The sequence below is a fragment of the Psittacula echo genome (assembly GCF_963264785.1).
Source record: "Psittacula echo genome assembly, chromosome: 2".
Lineage (NCBI taxonomy): Eukaryota > Metazoa > Chordata > Aves > Psittaciformes > Psittacidae > Psittacula > Psittacula echo.
In genome coordinates, this window is record NC_137737.1 from 113,559,526 (window position 1) to 113,579,835 (window position 20,310).

Below are 20,310 nucleotides of genomic sequence, written 5' to 3' on the forward strand. Positions count from 1 at the left end.
CTTCTTCTCCCAGCTAAATTCAACTTTCAGACCATGTTTTTTGCCACACAATTTTTTATGTCTCAAAAGCAAGGGAAAACAAACTTGCAAGCTTATTTAAAAGTAATTTGTATCCCCCTGAATTATTTTAAAAAGAAGATTAAATCTCACCATTTGACTTTAAATAGTTGCAGAGTGAGAAAACAATATTCAGCAAGAAATGTTAATATAAGCAAAATAATTATGTTGTTATATAGCTGGGGGAAATCATAAAGGGAATGATCTTGATTTGAGAGAGAAAGATCTGTAATTGTGCTGTATTTTATACTTAGCAGCATGTCCAGATGACTGGGTAGCACATTTGAGAGAATTATTCCATCATATGGCTCTTGGAAAAGCTGTTAGTTATTGCATTCCAAGGCCCCATCATCTAAGTTTAATTTTTGAAGTCGTGCATATCCTTGTCAATATTGGTATTTTTTTTTAGCAAGTTCTGGAAGCAATGGCTGTTTATGACACATCCTACTTTCATAATGCCCCTTTTTCTAACAAGGTCATAGCATAGTCATCTATAAAAATTTCACATTCTTGCCGCAAAAAGCAGACGCAGCTGGAAAGAGAATTTCAATTTTGAGTAACCATTTGTGTGTGTGCTACACAGTTCCACGAACAGCTTCCCTTCTACCATAAGTGCTCTGCCTTTAGCTCTGGGTGGGGTTTTATAGTCACCTTAAATTTCATCCTTTAATAGGTAAGAGCCTGCAATCGCAGATGGATGATGAGATTGACTATGGTGCCCTCCTATAGCTGTCCTCTCTTCCTTCCTCAGCAAGTACTAGGAGATGACACGTACCCATGCAAGGCATTTAAGAGTTTTGCTCCTGTTTTAACTCCATCTACTACACAGGATTGTGTTGAGTATTTATGGTCAGTTCTGGTGCTGCCTCTCTCACCACAGATGACAAGTTGTTCCACCTGCCTTCCAAGGCAGCGACTTAGCCTGTGTCCTCTGTACCTCAGTCCCCATGGGAACATTCTCAGGTCTGCAATGAGACTGGGCAGCAGAGCAACATCCCACAGGCACTCTGCCCTTTGCTCATATCCACCATTACCCTTGGCGTGGCCATAAGCTGGTAAACACTGTTTGTACTTACAGTTTTATCTGAATAGTTGTTCTTGAATCAGGCAGTTTGGGTTAGGAGAAAATAAAAAATCAGGTTCCTTACTCTCGCTTTCTAACGGCCTCTGCTGTGACAACAAGACAGGATCTGCCAACCCTTCCATTTACTCCACTGTGTTTAATCCCAGTGATGTCATACCTCAAAAAAGATGACCTTGTTGCTCTAAACACCTCAGGAAGTAATTGCATCTGCCATTCTACTATTCAGCTTGCAAAAATTGGACAAACATTTTGTTGTAGTTTAAGCCCAGGCTGTAAATTAGAACCGCGCAGTCTACTTCCCCCCCCAGCCCCCCAGAGGGATGGGGAGGAGAATCGAAAGAATGTAACTCCCACGGGTTGAGATAAAAACAGTCCAGTAACTAAGGTATAACACAAATCACTACTGCTGCCACCAGTAATAATAATGATAAGAGAAATAAAAAGGGAAGAGAATACGATACCGCCCGCCGGAAAAGAGCCCGACAGAAAAGAGGACGTGCCCCTCTGGATAGCTCCCAGTTACATCCCCCGGCATGATGTGCTGTGGTATGGAATACCTCTTTGGCTAGTTTGGGTCAGGTGTCCTGTCCCTACTGCCTCCCGGGTTCCCCTCCTCCCTGGCAGAGCATGAAACTCACAAAGTCCTTGGTCAGAGTAAACATTCTGACCAGCAACTGAAAACATCGGCTTTATCAGTATTATTCCCAGGCCTAAAGTCAAAACCACAGCACTATACCAGCTACTAAGAAGGAGAAAACCTGACTGCTGCTGCTGAACCCAGGACACATTTCTATATGGAAAGTCCTTTTATTCTTTAGTGGTTGCCTGATTGCAAATCCCTTCAATAGCTCAGGTATTATACTTGATTTCTGAAATACTGAGTACTGAGTTTTTCTTATTCCTAAAAAAAAGAAAAAAAATAACTTGATATTCTTGAAATATTGTAAGTCATCCATGATGCAATCTATAACTCACTTCATATCTGTTCTGTGTTTGTAATAAGCAGTTAAAATTACTTATCAAAAATGTCAAATAAGTGTTAAATTGGGCATAAAAAGAAATCAGGATGCTGTGGATAATAAGGGGTCAGAATAATGGTAGCTGAATGGTGTAATTCTTGTAGTATTAATGACTGGTGAGTACAGAATGACAGAATCACAACCAAAAAACCAACAATGCAAAAAAATAAGGCAGGAACTATCAAAATTCATGTCTATCTGAAATCAGAGGTAGAAAGTCTCTGCCTAAATACATAGAAATTTCTTAGATAAATTAGGTCCCTTTACTTCTCTTCTGCCCGTATGCTGACATTATCCATGATCTCATCTTTTTCCTATGTGTCATGCTGTTCACAGATGCACTGCTTCTGTCAAATTATTTCCGAGAATCACATCCTCTTAAGACATTAGCTGAAATTTTTGACTGTCTTTGTCTCTTCTTGACTATTATATGTGTTTTTGTAAATTCTTAGATAACCATTTCCTACCTCATAGAGGAAATCTGTACCTCTTTTCAATGCGGGGGTAACCAACATTTTTTTCGTTGGTATGTAAAATCAGCTATGTCAGCAAAACTTGTCAAATAGTTTGGAAAGAAGAATGGAGCAGTGCAATTAGTTAGGCGTTATATACACCGTTTTGGTGATTCATCCATAAGCTGACAATGGAAACCATCCAACATTTGCAGGATACCACTGCACACAGTACCTATGAGCCTGAAGCTGGCACTGCTGTAGCTATCAGTATTACGGTCTTCAGTTCAGACCCCACTCCAAATGTTGGGTTGTGAAAGTCAGTTTGTGCTAGAGAAACCACCTATCCCTTGGTCCAGCAGAATCCCAGAAGGACTTCCTGACAGAGAAAGAATACTCTGAGGCAAATTGGTTTTGTTTTAGTTACATTTCAACTAAATGGAAGGGAAGCTAGATGGGATATAAGCTGGCATGGAAGTACTAGAAAACAGGTAGCCCTAGGCAAGACCTGGACAAGTTAGGCTTCCTAATCACAAGAGGAATGTTTGTGCTGTCTGCCTCCAGGATGAAGAGTTTAGATCAGCGAAATTACCTTAAAAACTCCGGGAAGCCAGGAGCAGAATGGAACATGTTATTAAATCTCCCTTGCTAACCCTCTCACAATAACCCTCCATCTGAAGAACATAATGAAGCATTTTCACAGCTTTTGAAAAGGAGGCTCCTGAACTTTCAGAGATCAAAGTTAGCAGGAGTTATCTATCTTGTATATAACGTGAAAATTATTTTAATGATAACACCAACAAACAACTAAACTACCTTCTCCACAATATAATGAAAATCTATAGTTTGCTGAAGGTGATCAAAAGATTAGTAAAATACAGCCCCAATGCATCAATATTCAGTGAATGTTTACTGTTATTATTCTAATAATTTCTCTCACTAGGCACTGGCTTGATACTAAGGAATAGAAACATTTCTGCAGTTGCAGGTCGCTATCTCACCTTACCAGCATGTCCTGGGTTTTGGCTGCTTCTTGTACCAAACTGACAGAAGCATTTCCACTTCCCTCAGCAAGAAAGCCTATTTTTGCATGCCGAATGAAAAGTGCGAATATAAAGCCATGACTCTCAAGCCAGCCTATCTTATAGATATGGCTCCTGTCATATATTGTAACAGAAGATTTTCTGCAATCATAATGAGAAACTGCATATAATTAGTATTATATTTTTGTTCTTACATATCAAACTCTGGGGTTTTTTTACATATTTCTCCCAGCAAGGAAAGTTTTTCAAAATTTTCTTATTAGCCTTATACAGAATAAAGACCATTTGAGGTCTATTAAAATCCAGAAGATTATCTTTACCCACAGAAACACCTATGTTTATCACATAGGCTGTGCTGTCAATATAGTCATACTATTGCTATGCTCTTGAAATATGGAAAACCTTAATAGGGAGAAGAAACAGCTTGAAATGAATAAAAACTGAGAATTCCAAAGTATTAACAGAGCTCCAGTAATCTGCCAGTTTCCCTTGAAGAACTTTGATAGCTGAAGGCTATGAAATAAACAGTGCAGACAAGCAGCTTTTAGCCATGGCCTGGCTTCCAATTTGCACTGCTGGAAAAGCAATATTCTTTTTTCCTTTTCTTGATGCCTTTTAATCAACATATCTCATTCCATTCCATGGCTGGCACATCGGTAGCAAGAATCTAAATTTTCAGTCAGATATGCTAAAAGTAACATGAACTCCTAATGAACTTCTTCACACACACAAAATCCCCTAAAGCAAATCAACAATTTTGAATTAATTTGTTCTCTGCTCAGGAATGGACTTGTTTGCTGACCTGAACATGAGGATACAGATAACTTCTGAATACTGACATAGTTATTTGCTAGTGCATTGGCTAAAGCAGAAAGATTTAAATATTATTTTAAAGCAGAAATATGTAAATATTATTTTAAAACAGCAAGCTGAAACCCACAGTTTAAATAGATGATATTTATCATATTTTGCATAAGCTTTTTTACAAAGCAAATGTTGATTCCTTTTGCTATCACACATTGTGATCTACTCACATTTGTTAAAGCAAGTTATATATAGCGGTTCTCAGATCTTCTTCTATTGTCAGAAGAAGGCTGGCCCATTAATAGCCCACACTCAGAGTACATAGATAGGAAAGGACCTTTGGGGGTTCCTTTGGTCCCTATCTTGTGACATACCTGGATGTGCACCCACCTGGTCGCAGCATCCCTGGGAAAGAGAAGAGCTTGGACAAGGCTTCTGCCGACAGAGAGTTTCATCTGCCTCGCAGCTTGCTCCTGAGAAATCACTAGGAAGACAGCAATGAGGAAGGGGCTAAGAGTCAGAGGAACTGCCTTGGAAGTCTACACAAAACCTGCAGATCACAAGTGAAACCCTCCTGATTCAGACAATGAAACAATTAATAATATTTATTCTTATTCTCTGTCTCCAATATTTCTGTCATATTACAAAAATGGGAAACCAAATCACTGCTTATTTACGAAGTGCTAGGCTCTTTTTTATTTATGATTTGGACCAAGCTGCATATGGACAGCAACTGAAGCTCAATTACCACTCACAGAAAGAAAGAAAAACTACCTGAAATGTACTGAGAACATTTTCAAATGAGGGAAAATAGCCTCAGTAGCTGACTTTTTAAAGAAGGGGAACAATGTCTACTGCTGAATTGAACAGCAGTAGTTCTTTCTGGTCACAATCTCACTAAGCTGTCAGAAGTGGTAGTAGATCTCCTCCTCTTCCCCTCCCATTTTTTTGAAAGGTCTGAGGAGGAATATCAGCCTTTCTGCTTTTTCAGCTCCCAGCTGGTTTCTCAGATTTGAATTAAATAGTCACTGAAAGGAACTAAGGAAATGGGGTGAATTGAAAAAATCATTCTCTCTGTCCTGCAAGAGCATAGTGCTGTCAAAAGCTAGTTTAGCACTTCAGCACACTCTGGTTCCAGGTACTCAACTATATGAGCCATGTGTGTGATATTTGGGCTGGTTTTGACAGCAAGTTGGGATTTCTGCAGGGTTTTGTTTTCTGTAGGTATCACTTGAAACATTGTCATAGCTTTCCATGCTTTTACAATCCATTGTACATAGCCTTGCTTTTAAAACAGGCAAAGCTAAACTTTCAAAAATATGTATTTTCTTTCACACTGGTTGCTTTCTTTTCTAAATCTGCCCTTCAAACAGTTGACACTTCCTTAACAAAGAGACCAGCCTCCAAATCGGAACTGCAGGGGACTCTAATGCTGAGGCACACAAACAAGCTGCAGGCGCACAGTTTGCATCTGAAAGCAAAAATAGCTACATCTGTGGGCTACTCTCCCTCAGTTAATTAATGCCTTCACAAGCAGGACTAAGTAACTTGTGTACAACTCCATAACAAAGGATCAACGCAGTGCTGGACAGACACTAGAAAATCTGTTTTCTTACCACATTTTGCAGATTTAGTGACTTTGGTCCCAGCTTGCTGCAAAAATGCAGTAAATATGCTCTTAGTCTGCTGACAAGCATCTGTATAAACTTAAACATCTGTAGAGCAGGATCTTAAATGGATTGTGTAGCATACTGCACAGCAGGCTACATAATTACCTTTTATTTACTTGTAACAAATCAGTTTCTCCAAAGAACTGTATTTTCTACACTGAAAAAATGTAGCATCAGTTAAATTGGAAGCTGCACTTGTATTAATTCTGTCAATGAGCAGTATAATTTCAAAGTGGACAGGGTGAGTATAAGGACACAGAAAATAGATTTTTTTCTTTTGAAGAACTGGCAGTAGTATAGCAAGTCTTTGCAGTAATGCCAAAGAGTTATTGATTTTGGAGCCAGAAAGAACCATTGCATTCATCTGGCTTGACCTCTTGCAGAACAGAGAGTTTTGCACAACAAATCTTCCAATAAACCTAGTAGCTTTTTTACTTTGTTTTTAAAAAAACTTAAAAAGAATTCCATGAGGTAATGAGGGAACTGCAATCTGCAAATTCAACTCATGATGTCACATAGAAGTGAATAGAATGAACTTGGTACTTGAGGCACAGATTTAGCTGAGACATTTAGAGTCTGCAGTATTTTTACACAATTTCTGACCTATATTCTGTCAGTCAGAAGAATCCTTCCACTTGCCAGTAGTATGGGAGTGAAAAGAAAACAGCACATTTAAGACTTATTTATTCTTGAGACACTCTAGTGTGTGTGAGTAGTAGTAGTACTACTACATATGGAGTATGCAGAATCTAATGTTCAGATTGAGGTCTTGGAGTGGTAGAACTATGATCCAGATTCATCCAACAATCCTTGTTTCAGTTCAAAAAAGAGAACAAAGGAGAGCTAGAAAATGCTACTAATGTACTATAATGGTGCCACTCACCTGAGTGCACAGAAAACGCGAAGTGATAGGTCTAAGGAATAAATGGCTTGCATGCAACTCTGCTCAGCACAGTCACGCAGACCTTGCGATGCAGTATGAGAATATTGAGGCTTTCTTGGTTCATTTGCCTAGGGAGAATTCATCAAAATAAGTCACCTGATTAGGAGGGTACAAATATTATTACAACTTTGTCTGGTGGGGATGACAAAATACAGAACTTCTTAACACTTTTCCACCTCTGTACAAACTGGGCCTTCCTATTCCATCCCTACCCTCGCCATTCACCATAGGAAGAGGAGCCAGAGATATTTTGTGTTGTTGTCTCTGCCTTGCTTTTGTTCAGCTCTGTTTATTTTTTTGAAAATTGAGGAACTGTAAAGCTTTATGAAGCAAAATAAACCAATGAAGCATTATTCAGTTTCTTACCCATCTGCTCAGCTCAGAAATCATCTTGTTTCTCCATGAAATCTTAAAGTTTGGAGTGACTGAATTTGGTGTGAGGAGACTATCTAAACAGGGTGGAATCTTGCTGCAACCTGTCCTACACTGTGGACTCCAGCATGCTTCTGGCAGTACTGCACTGCCTGGGATTTACCTGAGCTTTCCTATTGCTGAAGAGCACAAAAAAAGCCACCGGTACCCAGACATGGTATTCCTTTATTCCTTTGACATGAATCCCCGGTGACATAAAACCAAACAGCTAGAAACACTAACAATAGAATAAATAATCTTACAATGAAGCTCTGAAGAATCCTTTAGGTCTAATACTAAAAAACATACTGTCTCACTCATTACAGAAGATTGTGTTACAAATGTTATAGCCATGTAAAACACCTAACAGTCCAAGGACATTTAAAAGTCATTAAAAGAATTATCAGAAGAAATAGCTCTGTATCTAACTCCTACCTTTCAAGTAAAATGTCTGTGTCAACTGAACTCATGTTGAAGCAAACAGCTTCTTTTACAAGATGTACATGTATCTCAAGAGAGTATTTACAGCACTGGAAATTACTTGATGGCATTTCAGTGCCCTGCGATATCTGATACCTTTAATCCTTTGGTATGTCTTGTATCTACCGCAGAAGGGATGCCAGATTATTGAAACCATGAGACCTTAGGTGAATCAGTAAAATCTTAGTGAATGTCCTACATAAAATGCATCTTTTGGGGATCCAGATGGCATTTGAATGTGAAAAATGGGTATCTTTGCATTCTGAGCAGCTTATGAAACTGGTTGTACTTATCAATTTTGCATGCATGTAGACTCTTTAAGTACTAAATGAGACATCCTATTCAATAGAGATAAGCAGTAAAATATCTATACTTCTGAGCAAACCCAATAAATAATGCCTTGTGGCCAGAACAAGTCGAGGAAATGTTTAATACCTGAAATATAATTTGGCATTCAGCTACAATTTTTTTATAATAAATAGCATGTGTCTTAAAAATAATATTATTAAATCATAATTCAATTCCGGTATTCTAACCAGGATTACTAAAGTGCCCATATGTTATCTGTCATATACTGAATTTTTAGTTCCTGTTCTTTTCTTGATCTCTATATTTTATGGCTGTTACATTCTCCAGCTCCCAAATGCAGTCCTTCTGTTCAAGCTACAAAGGCTCATATTTTTAGGGCTGGAAATGGCTGGTTCACTTCCTCCTAGCAGTTAAGATGGCAGTTGCTACACATGCGTATGCTTTAAACCGTGAAGTGTAAACTTAAACAGTGAAGTCATATGATCATATCACTGCAACACTTACACCTGCTCAACCACTGGTCCCAGCTGTCAAAATTACATGTAATATTTTAAAATGTAGTCTAAATTGAGGGGGGAAGGTCGTTAATGCTATTTAACAGCTAGTGCATCATCCTTCTTTACAGAAAATGGAAATCTTCTGTCATTAGCAATTAGTATAGAAAAATGCAACTCAGTTCTTAAATTCTGACTTACTTCCTACTGGTTTGGTCAGAAAACAGGTACTGGATAAGAAGGACCTACTGCTATTCTTTTGATACTATGATCCTGAAAATTTTAGCAATTAAAAAAAACCAAACAGATACTAAAAGCCTTCTTTTTATTATTTTTGGGTGCTATTTTAGCCAGAATACCCGCAATTTCAGTGGCAACGTTTCTGTGACATCTGACACAAATTGCATGAGACCTATTCTGCTGCCAAGTACAGGTTAGCTCCCTGTCAACTTTTCAGTCCAATGCCAGTGGCAGCAGACTGTGGCAAAAGTCTAATACTTTCATTATTAAAAATCTTTAAAAAAACCAAATAAATTTTATTGTGATAAGTGGATCTTTCTGGTATGGTGAAGAACGAGGACGGATGAATGGACATGATGCAAATAATATTTTCTGGCATGCTTACTTTTTATCTTCCACTTAAGAAGTAAGTAATTTATAGTAATTAACTGTGTAAACCTTCCTCCTGTCATTGCTGTTGCTTTGTGGTAGCAGATGAAGAAACAGCAATGGCAGTGAAGATTCAGCAGTTCCAGTTTAGCAGATGTATACCTGTCGTGCAGGATGAGAGAGTATTGCAAGTTATAAAATAAGTTGCATTTTCGTCTTCACCCTTTTACTTCTCCTTTAAAAAGTAAAAATGTTTTTCTCCTCAATTACACATATATACACACACAAATAACCCTTATTTACTGTATGAAGAAGTAGTTATATGAAATGTAATATTCACAACCATGCTGTGTATCTACCTTGTTAGCCAGAGGAATATGTTGCGCCAGTTGCATGTACGAATTGGGCCAAGATGATCAGAGATTATCAGCAGCAGAGACTTTGCAGATGTATCTCTTTGCAGAAGAGATATAGGCTAGGTAAATTTCTTACTAGTGTACTGGGATGCCTTCTATGTTTAAATATAGAGCTGTATTTTTTGTTTTATTGAAATGTTCCCTGTTTTTAACAGTTCATGCTTTATCAAATCCTGCAGCTCCAAGAGCTCCTGATGACGTCAATGAGAGTTCTGTATAGACAGGGATTTTGGGACTTAGTTGACAATAGTGTCCTGGTTTCGGCTGGGATAGAGTTAATTTTTTTCTTAGAAAAGATGATAGATGTCAGTTTGATTACAGAGGAATTGATCTGTTGATCTGTCCAAAACCAGTCTGACACAGGTCCAGTTGGCAGAGAAACATGAAGATACAAAAATATGAGCATTTAACTCCTGGGACTTACAAGCCTGCCACTTGAACCAACAGACTGCATAACATCCTAATGCACTTGGCCAGTAAAGCAGCCAGCAAGATTACCATTCATAGACTTTGAAATGAAACACCCTTCACCCTGTTTATGCTTCATGCATGATTAAGTGCAAAGCAAGGAAGCCATATCGGTACGACAATCTGTCAAGGAGAGGAACCTTTTGCACAGTGATAAAACAAATATTTAAGCACATTTTCAGTGTAAAATCTCTTGTGTTGTTTATAGAATATTACATGAAAACTGTGTTAAAACGACATTAAGGCTGAAAAGTCAAGCTTCTCAAAGTCAGGAAATAATGGAATTCAGATGCCTGTGGAACCATAATTTTGTTCTTTCAGTAATATTCATTATTACCCAGTAATTAGGTAGCTGCATGCTGTATCTTTGCATGGGACCCAGGGCTTCCTCAGAGCAGAGCATTAATGGTGCTCCGTCAATGAGAAGTTATTTGGTATTTTGGTTTGCCCTCATTATTCAGCAAATTTTTATTTATTTGCTCACGTATGTACGTGCCACTTCATATTCCAGTATTGATGTCATAAGTTGATGGAGTTAAGTCAGTTTGGAGGGGACCTCAGGAGGTCTCCCATTCAACTAAAAGCAGGGTCAGCTGTAACACAAGATGTGGTTGCTCACAACCTCTCTGGACAACCTGTTCCACTGCCAGGTTATCCTCTATGTAAAAAAGGTTTTCCTTAAATCTACTCTCAGCCTCCCCTGATTCCACTTGTCCCCTTTGGCTCTTGTCTTATCATCATGCTGTGAAGAGCCCGGCACTGTCTCTGTCATTACCTTTCAACAGATGCTGGGGGGCTGCTGTTAGGTGCTCTCAAAGCTGCCTCTTCTGCAGGCTGAGCCAGTCCTCATTCCTCAGTTTCTCCTCACAGGGTAAGTTCTCAAGACCCAAGTGTTCTGGTGACTCTTTACTGAGCTCCTTCCATTTTATCAATGATTTTCCTGTACTGTGGGAGAGTGAGGAGGATAGGGGAAACAGAAAAGAACACAGTACTCTAAATGTAGTCTAAGTGTTGGAAGTGATATGGAAAATCTCTTGCCTGGATCTGCTTCCTATGCTCTGGTTAATACAATCCGTATATATATACTTTTGGCCTTCTTTGCTGCCAGTGCACACTGCTAGCTCATGCTCAGCTTGCTGTCCTCCAGGATCCCCAGGCCCTTTCCTGCAGGGGTGTTCCCCAGGCAGCCGGTCCCCAGGCTATGTGGTTGCACAGGGTCCTTCCTTCACAGGTGCACAGCTTTGTATTTGTCCTTTCTGAATCTCTGTGATTCAAATTCCTGTCAGACTATTTAGGTCCCTGTGGATGGCAGCTCTGCCTTCAAGTATATCAACCAGTCTCTTCCAATCTGGTGTGATCTGCAAACTTGAGAGAGCACTCCATCATCTCCTCTAGAAAAACAATAAGGATAACAGTATGGCCTCCAGGATAGATCCCTGTAGTAATCTACAAGTTACAGGTACACTAGTAGGGAAAATATGTTAGTCTACCTTGTGTGCCTCATCATCCAACTAGCTTTTTCTCCATCTATTTGTGAAGGTACCAGACTATAATGTCCTGTGAATGCTACCATCTTCACAGCAAATGGATACTGGACAAAAGCATTTGCTGCTGCAGGAAGAGTCTCTTGCTCTGCATCCCTTCTCACAAGACTACAAGCCTACCAGAATGCTTCCTGCCCATATTTCATTTGGTTCGTGAACACTGGTGCTGCTGTACACTCCAGCCACATGGCTTCTCTCATAACAAATGAACAATATTTCTTTAATTGTATTGTGCAGTATATGGTCCTATGACTCATTTACTGGATGCTATTCAGTTCTTCTGATTAGAAAGGTGGGTATTTCAGCATAGACTCTTTTTGTGGAGCTCTCTTCTGTACTTTAATGTCTGTAGCCTCCATGAGCAGTAAGGCGGTGGATGTGGAACTGCTCTGATGCAGAACTGTCTCTGCTGATTTCCAGTTGCATTTAAAATGTTTAAGTCTGATTATTCACAGAATTTAGGTTTATGTAGCACATTATGCACTCAGATAACAGCTCTCAAATGTTTTCAGTTGAGACCAGGAATAGTCTCAGAGGCTAAATTTGTACACCCAGGAAGTGAGAAGCACATACCGAGAATTATTCATACATTCAGACACCTGGCTTCTCAGTTGTCAATCACCACCCCTCTTCATTGACTGCACTGGGAATCTGGGCTCTTGTTTTCTGACAGTTGTGGGAAGTTTGGTGTGATTTGCTCTTCATGACTCTGGAACCTCTGGAAGACACTAGCTCTCCAAGGGAGCACTGAAAGCTACACAAGCATGTTGTTGCACTTCCATTCTCCCTCTAAAGATGCCAAGTTCTGCTATATATCACCAGGCATCTTACAGATAGGAGCTGTTTTCAGTAGATGTTCCTACCTAATACCCTGAACAGAGTCCACCCATTCACTAAGCAGAGCAGAGGCCTTGGATTATAAAGTTCTTATATTGCACGTATCAACATTCAATTGAGGACTGTGACATAGCGTGTATACAGAGGTTTGCTGGATTGTCATCAGGTCTGGTGTTTATTTGATTTTGGAAACCTCAGTAGAAATCCTTTCAATAGGCTCAAGCATTTATTTGTTTGCTTAGGTAAATATTTATGAAACACCAGTTAAACTGCTCTACATTTCTTTTTCTCTTATTCTGAAGAGGATGTATGTGTGTGTAGATGTAAAGTCTTCCAGGCTTCTTTACTTGCTGAAGTTAAGGTCAGTTAAACACTTCTTCAGTGTTTAAGCTCATCAGTAAGTAGCTCATCTGAGGTACGTCAACTAGATGACAGCAGACTCAGATCTTTCTCAAAGCCTAAATTACCCAACAACAGCAACAAAAAAAAAAGAGCCAGGTACACATCTGAGGTCAACAGGAAGGCTGTCAGTCAGATGGAAGGCTTTTAAAGGAGGAACTTATAGGTGGAATGATGAAACATAAGGAAACATAAATTGATTCAGAGTTTTCAGATAAAGGGGAAATGAAAAAGCAGCATCAAAGAAATTAATGAGATTCTGCAAGATTAAAAGGGAAACACAGGTCTCAAATGAGCCAGACTCCAACAGGTCTTCCTGTATGCCTGAAGGCAGGTTCAGGATTAAGTACTTGCAATGAAAGCACCTGGGTGAAAATTCAGGCACATTCCTATTTTAGCCAAGCCACTTCCACCAGTGATAAATATTCATCTCAATAGCAGTCTTGTTCTGTACTCTTTTTAGAAACATCTTCATTGGCCAGGATAACCTACGTCCATTGCTGAAGAAAAATTTACATACTTGAAGCAGCTAAGAACTTATTGAGAAAGCCAGAAAGGATAAGCGTGTTAGAGCAAAATTAAATTAGAACTGTGAAAGTGTAAGCTTCTCCTGGCTACAGGCTAAACAGCATTGCAGTAAATTTTCATGCCTGAAGATTTCTTTTAAGAGTGGCTTATGATGAATCTTGTCTTGCAAAAGAAAATCTGAGCCAATGCACAGCTCTCTAAAAGCTGGCACCATGATTAACATATCCCCACTCTTTTCTAAAATGAGCAGCTACAGAGTTGTAGGACAGAGATGAAAACAACCCTTCTGTACTAAGCACTCCAGCTACCAGTGAAACAAGAGGGAAAACAAATCACATATTAACAGCAGACTAAAATAGTTGAAATCTAGTGACAAGTGGTGTAATACAAAAGGTTTAAGAATTTAAGACAGGCCAGAAATCCTCTGATGTTATACATTGCTGCAAACAGGCCATGTCAGCAATGCTTATGGACAGAAATGTCACAGACATACACCACTGGGCAATAAAACTGGCTGGGAGAACTGTGATGGCACATTTCTGTCCCTGGAATTTGGCAAAACAAAAATGCTTTATGGAAATGGTTCAATTCTGACTATGATTGCACAGCCAAGTTTTTGTGAAAGTTTGGAATAAACTGTGGGAGTGGAAATGAAGAAGTTTCTTAAAATCTTGATTATTACATAAAATTCCAAATAAGAGGGCATGTTTGTTTCCGCTGCTACCAGCAATGGCATCCCTGAAGCAAGAGCCCTTCCTCACCCTTTCAAGCTACGCAGGAGGCGTCATCTAAACAGAGTCACTACCACGTCTCGTAGGTATTACCAGAAGGTTAGTTTTCCACATTTAATTTCTCTTACTGGCCTGAATCATTCACAGAGCTATATGTGACAGCACCCTGGAGTCCTGTAAATAAGAAGAGAAAGAAAATTCTCCTGGAACAGCTGAAAAATAGGGAAATTAAGGTGGTTGAAGGAAATTGTCAAATTGCTCTGTATTTCTTTCTCTCTTACTCTGGATATGGTGGCTGTGTGTTTGTGTAGATGGAAAAACTTCTAGGCTCCTTTACTTGCTGAAGGTAAAGAAAAGCTGACTTTCCTTTCTGGCAGATATACCAAAAGGCTGACAGCACTGTGTATTATTCCTTTGCACTTCATAAGTCATCGCCTGCTCTTCTAGTCAAAGAAAATTATTGTGACCAAGGGGAAAGGTGAAAAATAGTCCAAATCAGAATTATAGGCCTCTCTGTACCATTTTTGTTACCAAATTTACAAGCAGTCACATGCCAGGACAAACAAGGAGCTAACCCTTAGGACAGCAAAAAATGAGCAATGGTGGTTTTGCCCTCGCTTGTATACATACTTGCAGTCTTAAATTCTTCTCTCCAGAGTCCCAAGCCTTGTACATCAAAAGTTTCTAAGTATTATGTAAAAAAGTGCCTTCCTGAATATCTTGTATGTTAAAACCACAAAATTAAAAATAGCTTTGGACAAATGTACCATCCTTTATAGTATTTCATCAGTAAGACTCAAAGCATTATTAAATAACAAAATGCCACTGAAATCACGGTTATTCGTAAAGGGGGAAAACAGTCTCCCAGCCCTCTTCAAAGCCAGTCCATGGCTAAGTTGGGAGCAGAACCTTGGTGTCCCAATGACGAGAAATCCCCCTAGAGCTTGCGGTATATCCATTTTATACTAGTTGCTTTAGCTCTTACTGCATCAAAATGCGGATTGTAAATACATGCAGCCAGATATAAGTTTTAAGGAAAAGAAAGGGCTCTGTGCTAGGGCAGCTGTGTTGCAATCCTGAAAATTTGGATTTCTCCCCTAAATTTCTTGTGTGGTTCTCAAACAAACCTCTGGTTTTTCACTTTATGTTATGTATAATTGTGCTAAAAATAGATTTTTATCTCTCAGACTTTCACAGTCTGTGAGGTACTGAGATGCTTTGCCGACAAAAGTGTTGCTTAGAAACAAGAATAAGAACCAAAGGTCCTTAATTTTGCATCCTTAGGGGACTTGGAAATCAAACAAGTGCCACAAGACTGTGCTTTTCTTGACATGCACCATCAAAGTTAACTCACAGGCAGAAAACAGAGCTAGGCTGGGATGTGCTGTGTTTTGGAAGCCAGGTGGCCTAGCAGCAAGCACTATGTCCCAGGCTCTGCAGCTGTCACACAACCCACTGCTTCCAGCCTTGTCATTGCTCTCCTCAGGTGCTCAGAGCTCCCGAGGCCTCTCTGAACATTGCAGCCCTCCCATGTCTTCAGCAAGCTGAGCATGAAATAGTTATTACCAGCAGCTGCTGCACTGAGTGGGATTCTGGATTAAGTAATTCATTTTGATAACAATGTGTAGGTTAATTGATCAGTCATTAATTTTCTAACTTCCTAATTATCTCCATTACATAGAAGGTCCGCAAGGCATGTTTCTTGGTGAGCGCAAAAAGTACAGCATGTGTGCAATTACTCAATGCCATTCCATCTCTCAGCATCCCCTTTGGTGCAGCATATTCCATTTCTGAACTTTTCTAGACAATAGTTTACTTCTCTTCCCATGAGAAATTCATATATGCTGCAGCAGGAATTCAAGTGTTGACAGAAATTTCAAGAAATAAATACATTTTCCCAGTCCTGGCAGCTTTTCCTGTGAAAATTCAGTTATGGGCTTGTGGAGGCAATCAGGAGCAACCACAGACCCAAATGTTCCTGTTCTTTTTATAAGTCTAAAAAACTTAGTGAAAAAGCTAGTGAAGAGAGTATTTTTCTGACACAAATGTTTATTGCAAAACACTGCAGTGGAAGCAGGGGCAGATAACCCGCTCAGGCATCATTCTTCTTTGGTACTTTGCAAATAGGCAAGTTTTCCTATGCCAGACTATATTTCTGCTCTAGATCTTGTTCTGGGTCCAAGGTGGGAGGCATGTCTTATCCTTTATGTATCATCTTGTTCTGGTGGGCTATGAGATGTAGCAGACTATCCTAGTCTCTACATAACATTAGGCTGAAGTGTAAGGAGAGAGAGAAGCTGTGTGGCTGACTGGGCAGAGACGGAGCAGCTTCCAGGAAAGAAGGGCACTTCTTTAGGCAAGGGATATATATGCACAGCTCTGTGCATGCATAGGACATTGATCACAGGTTATAAGAGGAGATTTCTGATTTAAGGGCTGGAACAGTTTGCTTCTGCTGAACAAGATCAAGTTCCTGCAATATAAGTCTGCCAAGGGGCAGAGACGGAAGGAAGGCAAGGCATGCAGGCACTAAGTGCATATTCATCTTTAAATAGCAAAACTGCATCAGCAGAAGTCTGAAATCTCCCAAAGCCACAGAGCCACCGGGTCACAGCTACAGTGCAGGGTGCACTCGCTCCCTGTTATGTCTGTTCTATGGGATGGGCAGTACGTGCTGGTCACATGCAGCTCACATGTCAGGAAGAATCCCAGGTGTCCACTGTTTTCCTTGTCCTGATTTCCCTGCGGGAGGACTTAGCAGCCAGGAAGGAGCTGTGGTGGACTCCTCTGTTGTGCACTGATGAGAGGCTGGGGGGTATGGGATGAGCTGCATAAAGCATCTTCTCTGCAGTCTAGATATAGCGGCAAGGTTTTAATTTTCAGCAGCAGAAAATCTATGCACACCAAGCTTCCTCTTACAGCCTGGAAGATATGACCATACTGACCCTGTTGAGCTGTGTAATATTGCTCAGCAGAGAGGAAATGGAAGGAGTTCATGACTATTTTAAAATTTCATTGTAAGAAAGGTAGCTTCACCTTGAAAAAGAAATTCATAAGCCACTAGCTACAGCAGTCTATGATAGAAGGATTAAGACATAGATGAGTTGTAAGGAGAAAAATACCTCTGTACTCCTCCTGTAGTTTCCAATGGGATATTTAATGAGAAACAGTAAGACTGAAAGAGTGAAACCTCTCTGGCCTTCTATGATTTTTTTTCATTAAATGGCAATACAAATTATTGGAGTATTAGCTGTGGATGCTCATAGCATCAGCCCAGATATATATAACAAAGAAACATGTTTCCCATTTATATCTCTTAAATTCTCCCCAAAATTCCAATGTCTCACTGCTCATACTTCCATTTCAGTGACATTTTCAGCCTTTCCTCATTCTCCATTTACCAGATACCACTTTGTTTCCCTACAATACTCACACTCACACCAAACTGCTCTTCACTCCTATGCCCAAAAAATTCTTACAAAACTGCTGTGGTTACTTCCAACTAAACCCCCACCTGAGATGCTCTCCTGGAAAAACCGAGTCACTCCCTAAAAGACTTGATAGGATCTGTGTGTCAAGGCCAATTGCAAAGGTCCTTTAGTGACTCCTATGTCAGGTGAGGACCCAGATACTTCTCCAAAACAAAAACCCAGGGAAGAGTGTATCATTCCAGAGAATCTAAAGGGAAAGACTACAAAAGTTACTTGTGTTCAGTTCTATGACTTAAAATGATGGAGAAATTATTTTATTCAGTTAGTCTTAGTTTTCTCCAATGCAGGTACAATAGCAAAATAGTGCTTTATATATGCTAAAATTTTGAGAGAGTGGCACAGACAAGTAACTGTATTGCAACAGCATCCTCCTACCAGCTCCCTCTTTCACGGTTGTTTTAGAGTTTGTTACTGATTGTTTAATGCTATGCTCTACTAACCATAATCATTATGCTGTTTTCCTATCCTTCACTCCTAACTACTCAGGATTCATCTGAAGAAGATTATGACAACTATGGAAATGCAACCATGCAGTTAGAGACACCATGAATGCTTATACTGGAAGATTTATACTGCATGTTCAGTCTTACAGATGAAGCATCTGAGATCACTTTCAAAGCAGTGATCTTCTCTGAAAAGCCAGCTACTCAGAAGCCGGCATTTCTTCCAGCTGATGACCCTGGACTTTTCTGCTTTTCCCATTCTCTGTGTCATGTATATTCTCCCTGAGTATTTAAATAATGCTCATTTTCAAGTCCTTCTACTCATCCCCTCGCTATTGTGGGAAATATTTCTCCACTAGCCATTGCCTTTTTCAGGAACATGTCCTTGAAAGAAAACAGGAAGTAGCTGTGGCAGTTAGGTGGGACAGACCTGAAGCAGTGACATTGAACACCTAGACTTCTGGAATTGCTCCAGGAATGATTTGAACTTGAGACTGGCTGCTTAAATCAGTGTATTGGAACTATCCAAAATACAGGGATACCAAAGCTTTAGAAAATACGTATGTTTTATGCATTGCTTCCAGTAAAATGGTGTTTGGGTCTGAAGGGGAAACCAAATAAACTTTCAAACTTAGTTTCCAGGGATTGCTAAGAAAGGAAAATTTTGGAGTCCCACAGATACACATAACTACTACTCTGAAACTGTGTCTGTAATAGCACACTTCTGTCTGATACTTTAAGGGAGATTTTTATGCTTCTTTGCTTGCACTGTCTTTAGCAAGCCCTTTCAAATGCTACATAAACTTCTGTCTCTCTGTAGTCTTAAAGTATTTTAGGGTATCAGGCTGCATTACTTTTATCATAAAACATGATCTTATTCATGCAGACAGCCTAGTTTCAGAGCAGGAATGCCACACATGCTGTAGCAATATGGAAATTCAGTTCTACAGTTATTGAACATTCTTGTGCCGGTACTAGGTCCAACCAATTTAGTCACAAATTATTTTTTTTTTAATTTCTTTTTTTTTTTTTTTTGTTAAAAGCATAAAATACTTTGGTTTCTGAACTAACTCTTGTTTTCCAATTAAAAGTGGCACTTGCTATCCCACAAGTCAAAACTGTGGGTCATCATTCTACTTCAGAAAACACCTGCCATAGAGCTTCTAAAATTAGCAAAGGTAACTGTATATAAATCAATGGCTCAGCAGATAAATAGATAAAATAAAAACAAGTTATATTCTATTAAATAAGGAGATATGAATGCTGAGACAGCAAACATGGTTAGATCCAATACAGTTCTTCAATGCCATAGGCAGGTGAATGAGCCAAGGGCAGTAGTCTCCAAGCACACTCTTCTGTAAGGTGCATTCCTCCACTTCAGCTATCTTTTATATGTTTGCCTATAGTTTGTTCCTGTCTTATCTGGTTGTTTTCAAAATTTTTCTCTTGGTTTTAGCATATCTCTCCCTCACACTGATGACCTTTTAAATAATTAAAATGCTAATAGTTCATTCAAACTATTATGCAACTCACTCTTCAAAGTAGCAGGCAAAGGATCAAAACCGGGAGAAAGAAGACCAGTCTGTGCTACTTGTTTTTGACTTGCTTTGTTTTCCTGACAAGCTTTGTTTGAGGAGAACTGAGAAGTGTGCCTTGTTACTAGTTCAATGCTCAGAAATTCTTAGCGTTATGTCATTATTCATCATTTCTGTTTTAAGCAGAAACAATGCTTAAATCATTTCTGATCATTTAAGCAATCTTTTCAAGTTGTTTTCCTTCTGGATATATTTATCTGACATGAAACAACCAGAGTCTTCGTAAAGGTCTTTGGTGCCTGTGGGTACATACGTAGCTGATGCCTTTTTAAATGGCAGTTTCACAGCCTTTGGAGGTATGCTGCATCATCAAAAAAAAAAAAAAAAAAATAAAATTGCTGCACTAGAAACCTCAAAACACTCTTAAAATCATCTGCTCAAAACACTGACATAACCTGAGAGGAAAGCATCTAGGCAGAGTCCAATGTGAAATTAAATGCCTGGGACTTACTTCTGAAAACACACCATTGATTTGGTTATATA